This window comes from Hesperophylax consimilis, chromosome 12 (assembly GCF_061612785.1).
Source record: "Hesperophylax consimilis isolate HC1 chromosome 12, BYU_Hcon_1.0, whole genome shotgun sequence".
Lineage (NCBI taxonomy): Eukaryota > Metazoa > Arthropoda > Insecta > Trichoptera > Limnephilidae > Hesperophylax > Hesperophylax consimilis.
In genome coordinates, this window is record NC_142847.1 from 13,938,092 (window position 1) to 13,957,644 (window position 19,553).

The 19,553-nt window shown below is 35.5% G+C and overlaps 1 protein-coding gene across 6 annotated transcripts in view; it reads right to left on the minus strand.

Annotated features, from left to right (window-relative positions):
- Window positions 1-19,553, minus strand: part of T48 (FU domain-containing protein T48) — a 62,381-nt gene that overhangs the window by 30,342 nt on the left and 12,486 nt on the right. The window contains exon 1 of one of the 6 annotated variants that reach the window (XM_089637727.1): window positions 7,860-7,945. The exons of the other annotated variants lie outside the window; for them this stretch is intronic. The gene's annotated coding sequence lies outside the window, so the exon portion shown is untranslated. Of the gene's footprint in view, window positions 1-7,859; window positions 7,946-19,553 lie in introns of those variants that run through there. 6 annotated transcript variants of the gene reach the window in all.

Sequence of the window (19,553 nt, forward strand, 5' to 3'; positions counted from 1 at the left end):
TTGTATAAAATATTGTCACTAAAAGCCAAAGCCATTTAAAATAACGTACCGTGTCAACATTAATGCCACAGTTTAAGAATCAAAACACATAATTGTATTGTTACGCTGTGTTTTATTAATATTATTTATAATAAATAATGTAAATGATAAAAGAAACACAAAAATAAATTCCTAACCCACTTATTTCGGTTGTCTTTAATGTGCGTTAATCCTGCGTGAAATATGATTGAATGAATTCCAATCTTCTTTAAATTTAATTGTATTTTCAGAATTGGAACTCATTTTGTGAATATTTCAGACAAGCGATAAAGAACCTACCCATAATACAATGTTTTTAACAGAAATTTAATTATAATTGTAATTCAAAATGAGAACTGATTTGTCAAGAATTCAGACTATCCCGTGATTTTCATGGGCCTGCTGTAGTAGTATAACAATGCAAAATTATTACTTAAATAACCGCAAATTTACCCGGAAGCAAAAAAATGTGTTAAATGGTGTGATTACGAATTTTAAAATAACTGCAAATTTCTGTCACCATATTTGGACTTAAAACGTATTTGGATATAATAATATAAACGTTTAATTTTTAGTATATGAATCATTACATTCTTCACTTCGTGTAATATGTACCATGGAACTATGATTGAAATTTAGTGTTAGATATAAACAATGTTGCAATAACTTATGCATGCACAAAATTCCTTATTTTAATTGCGATTAAAAAAAAAAATCATGTACATAAATGTTTATGCAAGCGGTAATGATGTGAAGTAAGAATGAGAGTGAATGACTACCAAATTGTTGTTGAAAGTAATTTTGCTAGCAAAAAATAATATGAACGTTACGTAACCTTTACGTAACATAATGTGAATGTAGATAATTTTAACTATGAAGCAGAAAATTTGCTGTTACATACCTAAATTGCACTAAAAAAACCTAACTGTGAGCCCTGGATTTTTATGTGAAACATCTTTTGGAGCGCCTAGGAGGGGTTAAATCGACTCTTGCGTAGAAAGAGTGGCAAGACAGGACGAAGCTGTTGTAAGGAACGACGCCTCGTGACCCATCGACTCTTTCCGCCCGGCCGCCAAAACTCTGCGCGGTGTATTTTTGTATTCTCACTAAAATTAGTAGTGCGTCTATTCTGAACTGTGATGAATTTTTGTGCATATTTTAATAAAAATAAAATATTTTTATAGTATATGCCAAAATATAAAGACTTCTTTATTTTCATTCTCACTTCCTTTAATTAGAGTCAATTTATATAATAATAATAATAACATTGGACAATTTGTATAGCGCCGCTTTTGTGAGATATCACCCCATGGGCGCTTTGCAGTTGATGCAGGTGTTGCGAAAAATATAAATATTACAAAAATAAAGTGAAGTTAAGTTAATTAAAATGAAGAAGAGGAACGGGTGACATGAATATAGAAGATGGAGATTATGCAGCAAGAATACTAGATGGTAAAGAAACTAGACCAGCTGCTGCAGCGAGAGAGTCAACCGCGTCCACCAACAGTGCCAGCACGAGGTTCATCATCCGTCCAGGTATGTGTATGCTGCTAATAAAGAGCTGACACAATATCCTCACATAGATAACAGACCTTGTTTGACATCTGCCAGGTGTTCCGTGACTGTCATTTTTTCTAGCCATAATTTTTAATATTGCAAATATTTCAACTAGTTAAGTCATTTTTCATTTCCATCACGAGCTATGAAACTCTGTAAATTTGAGTTTTACTGTAAAAAAATCAGACAAGAAGCCATTTGATTTTGAAAAATATTTCACAACAATAAGATGACAATAGATATGTATAACATGTTTTTGTAATGTGTGATTCATATTATTACTTAACCCAAATCTTTAAAACCCTACACATCTGGAATGAATTCATATGTTAGGAACGTATGAGTAGGATTTCATTGTTGGAACAGCTGCTTGCTTTACATTGTACGACAAATTCGGACTGAAAACGGAAGCAGCTGTGACTACAATAAAACATATCAAATATAAATGTAAGTGAATTCCTTAATAGTATTTATAATTATTTTCTGAAATGCCTCTAAATGACATACCTAATCTTCTCAATTCACTAGAAGTTCTGTCAACAGTAGATGTTGATTATTAATATATAATATATTTTTGGCACGTTCCAGAGTGGAAGATATCCTCTCAGTATCACCCTAATGTAAGACCACCATCCAGAATTAAAAAGGTTAGTTAAAATGGCTTTGGCCGTGTTTGGTGACCAGATCTGAATAGCCAGGTACTTCCCTACCTTCGTCTTCCTAACTCCATAAGGAACGCCATAATCTCACTAGCTCCATACGGTTAGGAGCAGTTGGGTCTCGAAATAAAAACCGAATATAAATCGTATTTTATAAGTACCTAAAATTTCTTTCGTAAAAAAAAATAATTTAAAATGATTCCGTTGTTCAAAATATCACCTAAAGCTAAATAATAACTAAAATAATGTTAATGTAAATAATGGTAACTTTGATGTTTTTCAAACAAGTTCCATAAAATAATCACTTTTTAGGTATAAAATATATTCAAAGATATTTTGTTATTTTTCCCATCACGCACGAATGGATATACAATATCTCCCTATGATCCGTAGATCAAAGACATTTCAATATTTGATCAGAACACAAGAATATTTACAGTAGTTTTACTTAATTAATAAAAGAAGCAACAATGAACATATTTATTCGTTCCGTTATTTTGTTTGTCGAAGAAATCTTATAATATCTTGGAAAAGCCACTTAATTTCTATTGTTCACTTAAGAAACACTTTCGTTGAATAAATAAGTACTTACTTAAACACCCGGATATGCTCACATAAACAACTCAATTCTTCGTACAGCCTACAGGGCGTCTGTAACCAAATACCAAAGTAGGCCTTCTCTGAAAACATTGTATTGTGCATAGACATAAGAAACAGTAGACATGCCATAACACAAAATCTGAGAATCATTTCGAAGAGCTTGACTCAAACCATGTGACAATCATTTTGGCACCAGGAGAGTTCCAGCATGTTCGCCGTCGAGCGAACATTGAAATAACCATAATGCACATAAAAGTAAGCGCTGCAAACACTTTACCAAGCAGTCCATTGTGGGACTTTTCTGTGCAGAGTCTGAATGTTCATTTGTAAGCGAACCGACATAGCGATACAAAAATGCTAGGATATTCCTAAAAAAATCGTGGATGTGCCTGGTACACTTTAATTGTTTCTTTTGCTTTCATAACCTTACGTATTCCTCCGTGTTATTATATATTTTGTGTTGCTTAATTTCAATAATTATTTATTTATTTACGGTGAAATCATCGTATCATTAAAGAAAAATACTTATTTTTAAAAGCCTATTCAAAAATAAATAACAATTAATAAATACTTAGGTGTTATAGACACAGCAATTAAAATATGAATGCGTACCGCAGTTCGTTTCCTCAGCCACTCTGTATAAAAACAGACTACTTGTACGTGTTATCCACGGTCATAGATTGGATAATATAACAAAATAATAACAGTGCGTTAACGTTGTTTTTAGACTTCCGTTTATCACCGGCTCTAGGTGCAAATAATGCACCTTATATATCGTATTTTAAATAAAAGGATTGTTTTATTATTATGACAGGAGATTTATGTGACAACCCTAAATATATGTTTCATTAAAAACAAAGGCGTTCACTCAGCGTGCTCGTGATTGTTATTGCGGTAGATTAATTATAACTCATTTGTAAAAGTGTCTTAACTAAATACTTAAAAAAAATATTCAATTTTGGAAACAAGTCGAACTTTTTATTACTGCTGCCAGCAATTTGCGCGCCATTGTAAAATTGTAAAAAGGACTAGTAATGCGTCAGAAGATTTTATTTTCTAAAACTAAATAGTAGGTAGTACAATGCGGGTTGCCTGTAAGTTTTCGGATTCATTTATTGACAAGTCATTGAAAGGGTGACGCCTACGCCACCTCTTCGCTCTCAGCAGTTTGGTTTGTTCCCCTCACCCTTATTAATATGTCTAGTGTTTGTCATGTCTATAATATTGTATATACACCATATACAAGGTGTATCGGCACGTACCCGACAAACTCAAACCAGCTATTCCTTAGCACATTTGGAGTAAAAAATGTTATGGGCACTTTGCTGTCCGGTAACATTTTTTTTCAATAAAAAATTTATTATTCATATTTTCGCCACATGTCACCAATGTTTTATCCTTTGTCGAAGTTTGAAAACCCATCTGGCAATATTTTGTTCGAGTTTCGTTGAATAATGTACGTACGTACCTACGTTGGCGCGCTTTCACAATCACAACGAAATGGCACGGCACCATTCGTCTCATTTTTAACTATTATTATTTAGTGTGTACGAAAGAGCAAGAACACTTTTTGACACACTTGCTAATAACAGCTGTTGAACACGAGAAACAATGCAAATGACAGTGACGGAGTGTGGATTTTTTATTTATTTTTAGTTTTTAATGGAAAAAAAATGTTAACGGACAGCAAAGCGCCCATAAAATTTTTACTCCAAATGTGCTGAGGAATAGCTGGTTAAAGTTTGTCGGGTACTTGCCGATACACCCTGTATATGTGTGTTTTTTTTTTTTAATATTTAGTATTGCGTGGTAGGAAAAAGTATCTCAGAGAGAAATGTATTAACTTCCTTAGATGTTTCTGCGTCCTACGCAATCGAAAAATATGAGAATGAAGGGTTTTTCATAATTGAGTATTTTGTATTTATGATTTCGTGAGTTGCTTCCGTTAGGTGCCGCTCTCACATTTACCTTTCAGATTTATTATATTATAGTATTGATTATGATGTATTTCTAATGCCAGGATCACACGAGGATAATACTGAAGACAATACAATAGTGTCCTGTCCCTGTTCCGTGAACATTCTCGACGGCGCAGGATAAGACAATATAACAATTCTGCCTTAGTTCAAACGCGGAACGCTGGCAGAATGGATACACGACGACGACGCGCTAAGGGTTTTAAACCAGGATGTATTATAGTATTACATTTACGCGACATTTTTAAGCCGAAATACTAGATCCGAGCGCCGAGAGCAGAGATACTTACGAGCGCGGAGCGACTTCCCATTGTCCTACTGTTTTGTCAAAATGTGGTTACACGCGGACAACGCGGCTGGACGCGGTGGTGGGGGTAAGACACTATCCTGCGGATATAGCTTGCCCGTAGGTATATCTCTGGGACAATGTCTTGGTTCATTGTTCTGTCTTCCAAGCTACAGTTCACACTAGGACATTCGGTCAAGAGCTAGGACAAAACAGTGTTGTACTGTCCTCATGTGATTGCTGCATTAAAAAACGTTGTTTTACTTTTACAATCTTGGGAGCACACTTTGAAATCATTTAAAAGCAGAAATCTTATGATATAAAACAGCAAATACTCACGAACGATGAGCTCTGGCGTTATGAATTTTACACACATTTATCTGTCGTGTTTTTCTAAGTATAGGTGAACGCAGTTATTTCAGCTTTCAATCGTTATTTTCATCTTGATGTTTGGAGTACGGAAATGTTCACAAGATAAATTTAAAAAGCATTAAAAATGGAATATGAAAATATTAAAAATAACCTTAGCGTTCACTTCACATTTTTTCGTGCATTTTCCATGTTTTCTTACTATATTATTATAACCTACCAAGAAAATCGTCATTTTGGCATTATAACTCAATAAAAATAATATTTTCCTTATTAAATACTCTTCTAGAAAAAAATACAATTGGCACGTGTCATAATAAATATTTCGGTCAAAGTTAATTAATTTTCGGTTAGAGCTAGTGATTCGTTGCTATTATTTAAATTTCCTAAAATTAGCAATGATCGTGAGCACATTCTAAAAAACCATTTCATGATATCATATTATCGTCACGTCTACTTTTTCAAGTAAAGATTAACATATTAAATTTAAAGCATTCCGTGCTTATACACATTATATTTCGCTCTGATGAACTGATTTATTGCTTTTTAGTATATTTTTTTAATACTGGCATGAGAAATGCTGTAATTCTGAGCAAAAAGAGCATTATTTGGTGAAAATCATATTTTTAGTTTTATTGAATTGGGGAATTTTTTTTTGAATATTTTTCTTTAATTGGGATATTTTTCTAACGCGAAGGCGTATAAAATATGCGTTTCTGTTATTTTAATCAAAATCTCGTTTATGTTGTCAATATGCCGTTTTGTACCTTTTTTGCAGATGTAGGTTATTTCAAATAAAACTGACAGAATTGTTATTGTAGGCTAAAATTAGTGAACTTGGCGTTTAAATTTTAGATTTAAACAGCTGTGCAAATTTATTGACGCCAAAATACATATTTCATAGTCATTCTTCAAACACTTCACAGTCGCTTTTTAATATTAAAGAACGGGTTGTTTCACAGAATTCTAACAATTCACGAAATTTCAATGTTAATTTGCACAGAACTTTAGCTATGAATTTTGATGAATTTTTCAAACTCTTCAAAAACTTTTTCAGACAAGTTTACACGAAGAATAACTTTCTTCCTATGCACCCAGTAAAAGTAGTGAAATAGTTTAATAATTAAGTGAGTAGTTCTTCTTGTACACGAACAGGCCGATCGCAGAAGAGTAATTTCCCACCGCTAACTTTCACGTAACTAAACGTAAGTAGTTTGAAGCGTAGCCATTCTTAGAAACGAGGTAGCCTTTTGGTCTAGTTGCGGTGTCATGCTATTATGATCAAGGAAATAAAATTAAAATTATTGTGAAAAGTTTTGCCTCGAGCGTGGGAACGGAACGCATTATTGTGAAAATATTCTCCCGATGTGGCATAGACAGAAGGCACTTGTATTTTTTGTATTAGGAAATGGTTTGGAGGAAAAGTATGTGATAACTTTTACCTATTATTAAATATGGATGTTAGAACATATTTTTATCATATAATTTGATTGTATGAAGCAAGAAAACCCTCGAACAGTGAGCTCTGGTGTCAATTTTCTCAGCTTTTTTCTGTATGTAATACATAGGGACTTGTTTAACCAATTTTTCCGAGGTTATTTGGATTAAAAAATGTAAAATAAAAAATAAGTACCTAGGTATTGGACAGTAAGGGTCTGGTTGGGGGGTTACGGTCGACCGCAAGGCTAATGCTAATGCACATGTGAAATAAATTGTTTAAAAAAAAAATAGATTTGAAAAAAATTAATATTGTCACCGGAGACCAAAATTTCGTTTATTTTTTACTACAAATAATGTCAAGAATCACTAGAAGTCAGTTGTCAATGATTGTAAAAGCAAAAATTCAGATTTTTTGCTTTCTCTGTGTCCTTACAAATACAGAGATTTGGCGTGTAGAGGAATTCATACTTGTCTAAATTGGTGTCACTCTTAAAACTTGTATACTTGTGTACTTTGTGTACAGAATTTTTATCAGACCGTATTTAATTATGTTAATGTATTAAAGTCGGTCTACCTGTGCTCCATATCCATTATTTATGAGAATTTAAAATGCAATTAGGATTTTTTTTAAGAAAGTGAAAATATATATTAATGTTTAGTGCGGTTGTAGATATTATATTATGAAGCCTCAGGTTTATTTGTACAAATATTGCGTTTATTATTATAATTATAATTATAATTACATAAAACTCCGTCAATAGTTACGAAAAAAAAACAACAAATTGCTCTTGTAACAAAGCGGCGTAACCGCAAGAAAGTTTATTTAAAAATTTTAATAATGGTCCTTAAACCTATATAACTACCGATTGCTTTGTTGTTATATATTTTTAAACTATGTAAAATGAACTTTTTTAAGTTTGTGAAAAACAAACAATCACGATGAAAATCTCCTACCACAGTCACAGTAAGCGGAAAATGTTGGTTGTGCCATGATGGAGGACTTATACATCCGTGGAATTGAACTCCCGACGCGACGGTTGGGCGGGTCCCTGACGCGATGCCAATTCAGCCACTGATAAAAAGAAAGATAGGAATTTTAAAGGAAGATAAAACACCTCTAGCATGACGTGCAAAAAATGTTCTTAAAATTATACTGGAAAGTTTTTTTGCTTAAAAATCTTGATTTTATTCTTTTGTTTACTTAAAAATATGGAAAATATTAGTGAACTTTCTTTTTCGATTGAAACGGTAGTTCGGTGTACAGCGTGACAGAATTTTGTTTTCTGAAGACAAGTACTATCACAAGTATATTACATATTAATATTGCGGTGGTCGTACATGATTGTTTTGTTGAAAATATTTACATAATGACAATTTTTTTTTTATAATGACAAAAAATTGTATTAAATAAAATTTTATCTTTGTTTGGGTGAGCATGCATTACGAAATTGATTATTTATCTTAATATGATTTGACTAACCACCACACGTGGTTAAAGCGGAAACCGCAAAATATTTGATAATGGGCCATTATTAGTAATGACGTCCGTTCTATCAAATTTTTCAAGTTAAGCTTAATTCTTTCTTATAATACTCAAGTGACGCTAATACTTCGTTTTAATTAAACAAGCAAGATGAAAACAAAATAGAAGAAGACACTTTGAAACTGGCTGCTTGATTTGATGCATTTCTACTGAGTTGTAACTATTGAACTGCATTGGTTCCTGTCATTCAACTGCTAACAATGCATGATTAGCAGTTTCCAATAAGTTAGTCTTCCATCATTCCTCAATTGTCTTAATTCATATAATATATTATACTTATCAATGTTTAAATAATTATTAACTTATTGAATGTTACATAAAATATTAACTAAATCAGAATTGTATAATTTTGTTATTTGTTTTTGGGGTGTTATGCCGTGTTGCACTAACTCTTTATTTAGCCAACGTTTCGGACAGCATTGCAGTGTCCATCATAAGGGCAGATGTGTTATTTAAACTAACACATCTGCCAAATTGCTCATTGTCCGATAGATCTCTTGTGTGGATATTTCATTCCAAGATCCCTTGTAGGTACATGTAGTATTAAAAGTGTAATACACTGTGTTGGTTGGTATATGATTTCCAAATTAGCGTTACTATGTTACTAAGCTAGAAATTATTACTAACTATATCTTTGAATTAATATGAAACCAAGAAGCCTTTTAATTATACTTGTATCTTGACATGCTAACATTAAGTTGTTAGTACTGGAAATGGCTTGCCACCGCGCAATTCGCGTCAAAAGTTTCTCCAAGCTTTCGATATTTCTATTCGTTAACTATAAAATTATTTTAATATTGATAATATTAAATGCAGACTAGCGAAAGGAAAGCACCAAGCGATTATAAAACAAGTCACGATGAACGTACGCCGATAGATTTTGAAAGCGAATACTGCGTCAGTTATTTATGTAAATAAATTATTGATTTGATATGTAGCCTAAGTAAAAGTTATTTATTTAAAATATGGTCTATGATTCGTCAAACTACGGAATTTTTGGTGACAAAATGTAACCTCCTATGTATAATATACCTATAACTCTCTAAGTAGGTACTATAAGGACGTCATAAAGATATACACTAAAACTCTCAAATAGTGACTTCTGACGTCATGAAAAATTTAACTCTGTGTTACCTATTTGTAGTGCCTAGTAACAATGGTATAGCAAGTACATTGTATTGATTTATAAAATAAGTAATGCTACAAAAAATAAATAAAGAAAACTAACCTCCTGTAAAGTATAAAATAATTTATAAAAAAATATATTTTAAAAAAAAAGTAAAAATAAACAAACACAGAAAAAATGCATATTTACTACGGAGTGGTAAACTCATACATTTCCGAAAAGTATCTTCAAACATGTCTACAACATTCTCAAATCTATTGTCAAAATTATGCAGTCGATTAAATGGTGTGTGAGCCTGATGATTTGTCTTTAAATTATCACAGAAAAGGTTGCATTTTTTCACGTTTTCTGGTCGGTACATATAATTTTATTTTGGAGAGAATTTTAGGCCTTTTTCTATCTCAATTTCAAATTTATAGGCAACTTTTTATTTTCTATTCAATATTAAAATAATAATTCTAAAATGAGTGTTTTAGCTCAGACGAAGCCGAACAGTAAAGTAGTACAATAATATGGTAGTTAGCCAAATACGTTCGAGGAAGTTAGCCAAATACTTGAGTCAAGTCCTTACAAGAGTCAGAATAACGGAAGAGTATGAGACGATGTTTAAATGTGATTGAAGCAAGAAGTGTGTGCTATGATCGAGTTGTTTGGTGGTCTGTCCTCTCTGCCAACCCCTGCTGCGAAACGGAGTGATGGTTAGTTAGTTTATTACGAAGAATGTAGAGTTAATTAAATATAAACGAACCATTTGTGGTAAATGTCACATTGCGTAGGGTCTATTCAGAAATAAATGCTTATTTACTTTAGCAGCGGATTAAGCATTTATTATGCACGAGTAAGGTATCTAAAGGTGCCTAGGTTTGTTTGTGAATGGTTTTGACATGAATAAATTCCAAGGCATAAATAGCCCAGAGAGAGTTCTGTGGCTTATGGTCGACTACGATTATCCGGATTATTAGCAGGGCCGTCTTCAGGTGTAAATAAATTGTATATCCTTTTTTAACCCCCCGATGAGCGACACCCGGGAGGCGGTAAGTGGTGCAACAGGGTCTGTGGAGAACTTGATCTGGGTCTGACCGGTATCTCAATGTGAAAGCAGTGTCAATATTGTGAAAAAAAAACTGATTTTATGAAACGTGTTGATTATGCCTACATAATCTTGTTGGATATTCTCTTTCATAATTTTGTCATACGTAGAACTCATTCATATAGTTCTGTCATACTTTTACGTGAACTTATCGTTTGTGAGAGAAAAGGAGGCAACGTTCTTAAAGTCTCGTTTGTAAAATGACGTAATTTTATTTTTATTTACATATAACATTTTAACGTAGTTTTCACATATGTATAGATTAATTACATAGCTTTATAAGTATAACCGTTTTTTATGGTTAATGTTTGAAAATAATCTATACATAATATTCCTTAGAGATCTCATTTTTACATTGTTAAAAAACAATAATATTTTCTCTTAGTAAGATTTTACACCAGCTTTTAGGTATAAGTATTCAAACCTAATTGTAGATTATAAATGTTCATAAGACATCTTAAACACGTGATAACTATGTGGTCATACTTTCAACTGAATCGTATGATGGCCGAGACAGACAAATTAAAGAGCCGCTCCTTGTTTCGACCGCCCGTGTGCACTGCGCCATCTGACACAAGTCTGCGACGGCCCTGATTACCAGATTACCTCCAGACGTGCGATAAGTAAAATAGGAATATTACCATCCGGTTTAAAGAACGTATTTCTTTAAAGTGCCGGTTGCTTGCTTATTATTGTAGGGCTTGGGTAATCATGACATTATTATTTGTAATAGGTACCTACTTCTAAATATGTTGTTTTTAATTTGAAACGATTTGCATCCATTATCCGCTGGCAATTTACATAATTTTACAATTCGTCCATAATTTAATAAGTTTACCTATAAGTGGGTTTTTGTCTCTAATGGGTAATTATTATTAATTATTATTATTAAAAGTTGCGAAGCATTCTTATTGTTTGGCAACCCACAATAAATCAAATAAATGCCTACTTTAATGTCGGCTAAATAATCTTTCGATTAGCTAAATAAGGCGGTCGACTAGCAAGCCATTCGTCGCTGATTCAAATCCCGGCGTGCGCAAGTAAATTTTATTTGATTATTTTGTGTTATTTCACAACTTACTCATTAAAAATAATATTAAGTATATTTTCGGCACGTTCCTGGGTATCTACTCTCAGTATCGCCCTGGTGTAAGCCCACCAGCCAGGACTGAAAAGTTGCCTGAAATGGCTTTGCCTGAATTTAGTGACCAGATCTGAATAGCCAGTTACTACATTTTCCCTATCTCTTTCCCCTCCCTTTACCTTCAGCCTCACAACATACCCCAATCAGGGATGACGTAGTCTCACTGGCTCAGACGCGGTTTCACATCAAAAAACAAAATCAAAAATCGTCCTACTAAATATTATCAAAACTGTAGGTATAAGAGTTTTTTTCCTGCTTTCAATAACGCCTTTCAGAATCGAAACATTGCTTGAAATGACTTTAGTCATGTTTCGTGTCAAGATTTGAATATCTAGGTACTTCCTAACGCTTATAATTACTTTATCTTTCTTCCAACCAGATTATCGGTTTTCTAAACTTTTCATCTGCCATACTATGAGATAATCTATACACCCTCGCATTCCTATCCTATTACATTTCTTATCGCATTAGTATTAAACATATATTTTATCTGTTAACCTTACATAATATATACAGCACGGTAGAGGAAAACATCTGATGTTTGTACCATCTATTCAGAGTATCTGACTATAAAATTCACTAGCTTAAGAATTTAACACCTATGTATAGTACCATACAATCATTTCGATTGGTAGTATTACCAATCGAAATGGCTGTATGGTTTTTTTATGTTCTGGACTAAGTTATTTACGTTGAATGGTTTAGAGGAATTTTAGGGGTTCTCTTGTCATTTCAAAGAGAGAACTCAAAACGAATATTTGTAACGGATTGAGCGTGCGTTTCGCGTCGTGTCCTGATTGAAGGCCAACTTAATCGTGTTCGATATTTAAATTTGCAAAGGTCATAAATATAATCGAATGCACGTTTATTGTAGATTCCCTAGTTCCTAGTTCATTGGTAAAGACCATACCGCTGATAGCACTGTTTTGATATCTCTTTCTTTGTCATAAACGACGCGTGAAACTGAAAGAGAGGTTATAACGGAGCTGACATATACCACAGCTAATTAATCGTCTACCCTTCATGGATTTGAATTTCGAATCAAATTGAAATAAAATGAGATGCGATTTTAGTTACATAGTCCTGCCACTGATTCATATACGCGATGACCTCTCTTTTTGTTATATGCATTAGATGTGGGTTATAACTTATAACTTATAACCCAGTTATCGGCAATTATTATTTGAATACCACACAACAGTCTTAACTGCTCAGTGTAATTGTGACAGTGACATCCCCAGTTTTAGTGTGTTGAGGCTGACGGGAGGTGGTCAAAGGAAGGTTGAAAAATATGCTTTATGTTTGTATTTAATGTCAAGTTCAACGTGCGAAGTATGAAGCAGTGTGTGCTCAATTTATTACCGTATTATTAACGATGCCATGGAATGTGAAGTGACGTCACGCAAACCGGTATCCAATACATGCGGTTTATTTAGGATATTATGGAAATCACATCAGGTTCGGGTTGGTGACGTCATTATGGGCTTAAATGTTGGAATGTTAAAAGCACTATTTAGTAATGCAAAATCTTGTGTTTTTTATTTTAATTTTTGATTGCTTAAAAATGTTTTAGATGCATCAAATAAATACTGCGAGTAGAACACAAAAAATAAAACATCGGGCCTATAAAAACTGTTCAAAAATGTTTCAAAATCTCGGTTTCCGTTAAGGCGATGCCATACGTCGTGTAATATTTTGAATCGATCCGCCATCAATAAAACTCATTACGTAGATGGCGATAAGGCTTAAATTCCCGCTTAACACCATCCAGCTGTTTTGATTTAGGCAAGAAAAAAACATGGCCAAAAAGTGCTCTTTATTTTATTTTGTGGATGTTCAGGCATAAATATTTAAATGTTTTCCGATCATTTTATAAATAACTTAATTTGCCACATTATACAATAAAACCATAACCGAAAATGGGTTCGTAAGTAGGAAATTTTGAACTTTAAAGCAGTTTTCATAGGCCTATACATTATTTTTTTCTGGGCTTATAAAAAGACTTATCTACAAAACACTCGATTATTTCAAAGGCCAAAATGTATTCTACTCGCAGTATTCAATTAAAGCATCTGAAACATTTCTAGGCGACCAAATTTTCAAACCAAAAACACATGATTTTGCATTACTACTTAGTGCATCGCCTTAAGGTATTATTTTATAATGTGGAAAATAAATTCTTTGGAAAATGAATCTCAACTTTGCAAAATAAAATAGAACATATATTTTTGCGATGCGTTTTTCTTGCATAAATCAAAATAGGCGGCTAATGTTAAGCGGGAATTTAAACATTATCGCCATCTACATAAGGAATGCTTTTGTTAGCGGCACCTTTCTAAATGTTATACGAAGTGGTGAATCGCCTTAACGTTGACCTAAGTGAATGTTGACACCAATACTAAATATTATGACTATGTCCTGGTGAAAAACCCTTTTTTGTTGTGCAATGCATCGATATATTTTTTGGTAGAACGAGGTCAATTCAAAGTACCATATTAACATTAATGACTCTTAGGCCAGTTGTTGCGTAAAAATTCACGTGTGATGTAGTCATCAAATGGCTATATTCGTTTTTTTGACATTTGAAAGGTTTCCGTTAAATGCAGATTCCGTTGAATGCTTTTGAATAAATTGTGATCGCTGGATAAGGACAAGTACCTACCGTGTAGTTAAGATTCTCAGTTTATTCAAATTTGAAAAAAAGCTGAAACGCACCTAGAATTAGCTTTTAATGCGGACTTTTCAAATGTAAAAAAAAAATGGCGCTACATTTGAATTTCTGCGAAACAACTGGGCCTCAGATTCACAAACATAGAATGAATTAAAAGTCATACACGGAAAATAGTTACTGATGTAAAATATCAGTTCAGTTCGCCCAGCCGAACCGGGCAGTTGATATACCTACCTTCGTCCACCGGTTTGTTTACTTTTGAAACGAAACGGTGTTAATCTTAGTTATAATCACATTTAATCGCATTTCTGGCGGTTATTTACTGTATTTCTATTCTTCGGCAATAAAATAGTACATAATAAGTGTTAAAAATAGTTTTTTTTAGTTAATTTTCGGGTCGGATTACCGAAAATTGTAGTGACGTTTAAATGTGTTTTGAGTTAATCTGAATTGTATAAACACGGCAAAAACTATTGTCAGTACTGTGTTAATCTTCAATTACATAATTAAATTCGGATTTTGTGAAATTCTGGTGAGTTTGCAGATTTTGTAAATAACATCTGTATTTGCATTCTACCCACAGCGGTAAGTTCCAGCATTTTGTCTGGATTTTTTATTTTTGTTAATTTCTTTTTAATTTATTTTTATTATATGTAATATGTCCTCCGTGGACTCCTCCGACGAGGAGGAAGTTGCCCTCCATGAGCTTTCAAAGGAGGAAGTTATTAAAATAGCGCAGGCAAGAGGGAAGGAGATATCCTCACAAAGGAGACGACCTTCTCCCAGATCCTATGTGCTCATGGAGAGTATTCAAGCCCACAAGGAGCCTGGTAGTCCTAGAAGGCCCACTTCACCGTTTACCAGTATCCATGGCAGCTTACTCCGTGAAGAGGGAGCAGCATCAATATTGGCCGCCCCGAAGGATGTAGCGAACGCTCCTTCTGGAAATATTTCCACTGGTACTGGTGACGTGGCCAAAAACCCGTCGCCTAACCCAGCAAAAAAGAAGCGTGGCAGAATTGAGGAACAGTTAATTTCAGGTGACAACTACGATATGTCAGTCGAGGAGGATTATCTCGCCCCATTTTGGAGCCCTCTTTCGACGATCTCTGCAAAGGTGAATGAGATGAAAAATAAAATGAAAAAGGAGGACCGCTCAGTTATAGAGGTAAGTTTAGATCTAATTCGTAATGAGCTCGCGAACCTGGCAAATACCTGTGCCGCCGCCAACGCGAGAGCTGGCGCCTTTGCCGAGGTTATTAAATCACAGAAGGGATTATCGGAAAAAATAGATTTACTCATTAAACGTCCGTCCCATGTGCCACCAGTTATTGAAAAAGTGGTAGGTAAAAAAACATATGCGGGTGCAGCTTCCGGAGCGCCTCCCAGTGGTTCCATCTTATTCGAGGGACAGGAGCGTGAGCTGCCTTCTCTGAGGCCCACTATTCTATTCTACCCCACTGCCCCTGAAGGCAAAACATCTGAGGAGACCCAGAATGTACTTACATCGGTTCTGGATCCCAAAACCGACGGTTTTAAAGTGGTTAGGACACGTAAGATCAAGGGTGGAGGCGTTCTTCTGCAAACTGATAGCCCGGGGGGTGTCAAAAACATTCAGAAGGCGGCGGAAAAATTAACCCTCAAAGGTTTGAAAATGGTTAACCCACAGGGACGACTACCCAAGATAGTCATTTATGACGTCCCCAGAGGAGACGCAGCTGCTGACACTGCTCTTTTCAAGGAAATTTTTGATAATAACGTCGCAGAAAAATCAACTCTCTCCAGGGAAGACCATTTTAGGACAATGCGGAGGGTATCCCTCTTTGGGAAACGTGAAGGCGGGACTATGAATATGATTGTCACGTGTCATCCGGATTGCCGGAAGGTACTAATAGATAGCGGTCTTTGCTACCTTGGGTGGAATGCCTGTCGGGTTCGTGACTACCTGGGAGCTACCCGTTGCTTCAAATGCCACATGTACGGCCATGTAAGCAAATCTTGTACTCAGGAGTTCATTTCTTGCCGCCACTGCGCCGCAGCCGGTCATGATTTCGAGGAGTGCCCCAAGAAGGCACAGGCCGCTATCTGCGCAACTTGTACCAAGTTTCAGAAACCAGCCGATCATTGTACTGGTGACCGAGCCTGCCCCGCAAACAGAGCTGCGATCGAGGCTCAAGTTCGCATGACCGATTATGGCCGCCGCTAATCCCCTCTCCATAGGCCAGATCAACCTGCAGCGGTCTCGGATAGCCACCCTTGAGGCCCAGCGGGTCATGACCGACCTTGGGATCGACATTCTGCTCATTCAGGAACAATACGTTTGGCAAGGGAAAACACCTGGTATCATTAGTCCAGGGGCGGTACTTGAAGTAGGCAGCTCTCCCGGGGCGGGTGTTCTGGTCAATACTTCGTTGATTAGCCCCCTCCTTCTCGAGGGACTGTCGAACGAATACCAAACCTGTGTTTCCTTTAAATTTGGCGATACTGAGATCATCGTGATATCAGTATATTTTAAATATGGTAATTTAGTTGAACCGCATATTTTGAGCCTCACGCGTGCCTTGCATAAATTAAAAGGCCGAAACATAATTATTGGAGGTGACTTCAATGCGCGTTCGCCTCTCTGGTTTGACTTTAACGGAAATCGAACGGAAAGATCCTATGCCGTCGAAGATCTTATCTCAGCGCAAGGTCTGTTCATCCTCAATGAACCAGGTACGTTTTCAACATTTTCAGGAACCGGTGGCGAAAGCAACATTGATCTCACTCTTTGCTCTGGATCTGTTGCGTCAAAAATATCAAAGTGGACGGTTCATGAGTGTGCGATAGTTTCTGATCATAGATTGATAACTTTTTCAGTGGGAATTACAAAGACAAAAGCTCCACAATCATCTTGGAACTTCAGAACCACTAGGGCGAATTGGGATAGCTTTGGGGATGCGCTGCGTCAATCTTTAAGGGGTTTTCATGACGTAGCCGCTAGGGAACCGGACAACTTGGGGAATTTCTTCAACGCGGCGGTGGTATCAGCCGCTGAAACTTCTTTGGGCAGATCAAACCCAAAGAAGTTAATTAGGACGCCGTGGTGGACACAAGAGCTGACTTTGCTGAAAGGGGCCTACAAAAGAGCCTATAGGGGCCTGGTAGTGGTTAGGCGGAGTATATGCTCGCCTGAAGAAGCGGCTGCACTTCAGGCCCGTTTTAGGGCTTCCCGTGGCGCCTGTCGTTCGGCCGTCCTCTCAGCAAAACGAGCTGCATGGCATAGTTGGGTAGATGAAGTGGGTAACGCCAACCCGTGGGAAATCCACAGCGCTCTTGAAAACTCGGGAAAAGGATCAGAACGATACTTATCGAGCGTTGTGCTCGGTAATAGCGAAGGGAACGCAGAGAGTGTTGACATAGTCTCCACTCTTGAGACACTTCTGGGCAAGTTAGTTCCTCTAGACTCAATTAATGGGGAAAGTGTTCACCATCAACAGGTAAGAAACCTGTCACGGCTTCCACCTAAAGACCTCGCCCAGGGGGACGGCGTACCACCATTAAGTCGAGCAGAGGTTGAAATCATAATTAAGGGTTTGGGTCCGAAGAAGGCACCGGGATTTGACAGATTGAACGGCATAATAGCGAAGAATGTTTGGATCCACGCTAAAGAGGAGCTTTATCAAGTGTTGGAAACGTGCTTGCGTAGAGGAGTATTCCCTACAGAATGGAAGAAAGGCGTGCTCCGGATTATACCAAAGGGGAACAACAAGCCGAGAACAGATATCGGAGCCTACAGACCCATCACTTTACTTCCAATCTTAGGTAAAATACTGGAAAAAATCATCAAACATAGGCTCCGTCTCACCCTGTCTCCACCCTGCGGCCGCCAATTTGGGTTCATCCCCGGTAAGTCCACTGAGCACGCCATTAAGTATGCGCTTGAATGGGTGAGGGTTTGTACCAAGAAGTATGTAATTGGAATATTTTTGGACATCTCGGGTGCCTTCGATCATGCGTGGTGGCCGATGATTTTAACTAAGTTGAAAAGTCGTAATTGCCCGCCTTTACTGTTCAATATTATTAGTGATTATTTACGTAACAGAAAGGTTATTGTGATGTATGGTGATTTTTTCATCATACGTGACGTCACATTCAAAATTAATTAATAAAGTAAATAATATAGGAATTACTGGCAAAGCTAAAACATGGTTAAAAAGTTATCTCTATCAAAGAACTCAACAGGTTAAAGTAAACAACGAATTAAGTGAAATAGAAAATATAGATTTTGGAATTCCACAAGGAACTGTTTTGGGACCTTTACTTTTTATAATATATGTTAATGAACTTTTTCAACTCCCAATCATTGGAAACATCATATCTTACGCAGATGATACAGTTATAACTATTGAAGGAAATTCATGGAATGAGGTCGTAGTATCAGCTAATAATGCAATAAATATCGTTAAACTATGGTTTGACGAAAATTTATTGACACTGAATGTCGAAAAAACCCATTTTATACCTTATAGCCTAACAGGGAATAACTCAAATGTAAATCTAAACATAAAAATTCACGAAAGAAATTGCCTCCTTAAATTCGCACCCTGTAATTCAAACTGTATAAACATTAGTAGTAAAAAAGAAATAAAATATCTTGGAATAATTATTGATAATAACATTAAATGGAAAAGTCAAATAAATTCCACAGTAGACAGAATGAGAAAACTAATCTATATATTTTTTAGACTAAGAAATATTGTATCATTAAAAATACTAAAAGATATTTATTATGCATTGGCGCACTCTGTCCTACAATATGGAATCGTGGCTTGGGGGGGTGCATATAAATCATCCCTACTCCCACTGGAAACTATTCAAAAAATACTAATAAAAATCATCTTAAAAAAGCCATATTACTACCCAACTATAAATGTTTTTCAAGATTTCCCGGTTCCCCCACTTACAAAAATTTATGACAAAATTGCACTTCTACAAATACATAAAGATTTCTAAAAATAATTTACCACAATTGAATATTAGCAAAAGAATAATATCTGTTGGAGGACTAACCGTGCCACTAGCACGAACCACA